The sequence below is a fragment of the Cnephaeus nilssonii genome (assembly GCF_951640355.1).
Source record: "Cnephaeus nilssonii genome assembly, chromosome: 20".
Lineage (NCBI taxonomy): Eukaryota > Metazoa > Chordata > Mammalia > Chiroptera > Vespertilionidae > Cnephaeus > Cnephaeus nilssonii.
In genome coordinates, this window is record NC_137091.1 from 31,598,957 (window position 1) to 31,601,902 (window position 2,946).

Consider the following 2,946-nt stretch of genomic DNA (forward strand, 5'->3'; position numbering starts at 1 on the left):
AGACTTTCATATATATTTTACTAATTTTCTTTCATCTCTGACATTTCTATTATAGAGAAAGGGCAAATAGCAATATTAAAATATTTCCCCTAATTAATTCCCTTTTAATGTGCACGAATTTCGTGCACCAGGCCACTAGTATAGGATAATAAAAGAACAAGCGAAAATAGAGAAAAGTTTTACCACATTTAAAGATTACCAGGTACGCCTCCCCCCTCCTCCCCTCCCCCCGGCTGCTCTGAAAAGCTATCTTTGTGTTGTTCCTGTGCTGCAGCCACTTCCTTTGCGCGCCTCCGCCGCCACCATGGCTACGGACTCCGGTAGCTTCCTCAACAAAGTCCTCCAATTCTCACTCTTCTAAAAATATCTGCTTCCCCACCATGTCAGATGAGGCCATGGACACCAGCTCTGAGATCACCACTTAAAGGAGAAGGCACAGGATGGAAGTGACACACCTACCAATGGGAACGTTAATGAGGAAAATGGGGAGCAGGAGGCTGACATGAGGCAGATAAAGAAGAGGAAGGAGGAGAGGGGGAGGAGGAGGATGAGGAGGAGGAGGAGGGGGGTGGAATAAGAGGATAGAGATGAAGATGAGGAGGCTGATTCAGCTACTGGCAAACGGGCAGCTGAAGATGATGAGGATGACGATGTTGACACCAAGAAGCAGAAGACCAATGAGTGTGACTAAACATAAAAAATGAGAAGTTAAACTTCAAAATAAATAAATAAATAAATAAAGGCTGCCGTGACCTATTCACCCTTCACCCTCCATCTCATAATCTATAACTGGTCACCTTAGAGTACGGAGTCTGCTTCTCCTCCACCCAATCAAAACCATGTGAATTTGCAACAGGGGAGGAAAAAAGACCCCTTTTTCCAAGGCCCTGCTTTTTTTTTCTTTTCCTTAGAAGTGCTTTAAGCCCTAACCAATTTGGCTTAGTGGATAGAGCATTGGCCTGTGGGCTAAAGGGTCCTGGGTCTGATTCCGGTCAAGGGCACATGCTTGGGTTGCGGACTCGTGCCCAGGAGGCAATCAATGATTCTCTCTCATCATTGATGTTTCTAAGGCTCTCTCCCTCTCCCTTCCGGTAGAGGGCAGCCTGGGAGGCACCTGGGCATTTCCTTAATTATCATCAGCTGATCTCAGGGCGTAGGCCGAGTCACACCCTGGGAACATGCTTCCCCAATCATAGCAGCCCAGGTGTAGGCAGGGGCGGGACTAGATATGTAAATCTAGGCCTTTAAAATAAACGGGCTGTGTGTTGGTCGGTGTCTTGCTGCTTCTCCATCAGAGAAGATGGCGGCCCACCCAGCTCCCAGCTTCATGAATCTATTTCTGCCTCTTGGTCTCTTTCTTTCTTTAATTTCTTTTGTTTTTAAATATATTTTATTGAGTTTTTACAGAGAGGAAGAGAGAGGGATAGAGAATTAGAAACATCAATGAGAGAGAAACGTCAATCAGCTGCCTCCTACACACTTCCTACTGGGGATGTGCCCGCAACCAAGGTACATGCCCTTGACCGGAATTGAACCTGGGACCCTTGAGTCCGCAGGCCGACGCTCTATCCACAGAGCCAAACCGGTTTCGGCTCTTTCTTTAATTTCTTAATCCCCAGCTCCTCCACTCAGCAACTGGACCAGAACCTTTTCCGTGATGACGAGGAAAAGAGAGAAATACCACTACACTTCCTCTCTGAAATCAATAAAAAACATATTTTTTAAAAAGTGCTTTAAAACAAAAATTTGTATTTTTTATTTATATTGTATACTTTTGTCATATTATTAGGGGTCAGCCATTTTTAATGATCTTGGGATGACCAAACCGGCCTGTGGAGTGTTCTTTTGTCCTACTTCTTTTTTCTTTTTTTAAAAAAATATATTTTATTGATTTTTCACAGAGAGGAAGGGAGAGGGATAGAGAGCTAGAAACATCGATGAGAGAGAGACATCGACCAGCCGCCTCCTGCACACCCCCCACCGGGGGACGTGCCCGCAACCAATGTACATGCCCTTGACCGAAATCGAACCTGGGACCTTCCAGTTCGCAGACCGACGCTCTATCCACCGAGCCAAATCGGTTTCGGCATTTTTGTCCTACTTCTGACTTTACTTGTGGCATAACCATTATCATTTCAAAGGAGAAAAAAATAAAAAACCTTGTAAGAAAAGCAAAAACAACAACAAAACTATCTTCTTCCGAGCATTCCAGTAACTTTTTGTGTACTTACGTAGCTGTACTATTAATGGTTGGTCTGTATGAGATGGTAAAAAAGGCCAAAGGTAAAAAGTATCTTTGTTTTTTTTGTCCATGAAGTTGCTGTTTGTTTATTTATTTTGACCTGTTTGATGTATGTGTGAAGCAATGTTGTCCAACAATAAACCGGAATTTAATTTTGCTGAATTGTTCTAAAAAAAAAAAAAAATTACCATCGTGGACGAAAGGGGCCACCTGCTAACCTGACAAGCTCAGGAGAGGCCTGCATGGCAGTCTTGCAAACTCAGAGACCTAAAATAACCAGAAAAGATGGTCTGAAAATTAAATATTTAACTACAAACAGGTTATAGTGGGTAGTCATGTCCTAGGCCAGTATTTTCCCTGACAAAGATCAACTTAGATCTTTACTGAGCCCATTTGTCCTTTTGCGTCTAAGATAACATATCTGAGATATGCATGGGTAAGTTGTAACTTCCCTTTTTCCAGACCCCTCAGGGCAAACAAATGGCACCAGGACATTCCCTCATTGTTATTGTTATCAAGTTAATTGTCAGCTGTTGATTATGTAAAACTATCCTGTATCCATCTATGTAAAAGAAGCATATGTCCATCATTTCACTTTTTACCCTACTCCAGAGGTTCCCCCACTTTGCTTTACCCCAACTCCTTAATCTATCACCAATGGATTTCAGGTAACCCACCTAGGTCTCTTTCCTTTGATTGCAATG

At 43.0% G+C, this 2,946-nt stretch overlaps 1 pseudogene across 1 annotated transcript; it reads left to right on the top strand.

The window, feature by feature from the left end:
* The first annotated feature begins 380 nt into the window (after positions 1-380).
* LOC307092295 lies at positions 381-691 on the top strand (annotated as a pseudogene). Its single transcript has one exon. The product of its transcript is annotated as an uncharacterized misc_RNA (transcript).
* Positions 692-2,946: the final 2,255 nt, after the last annotated feature.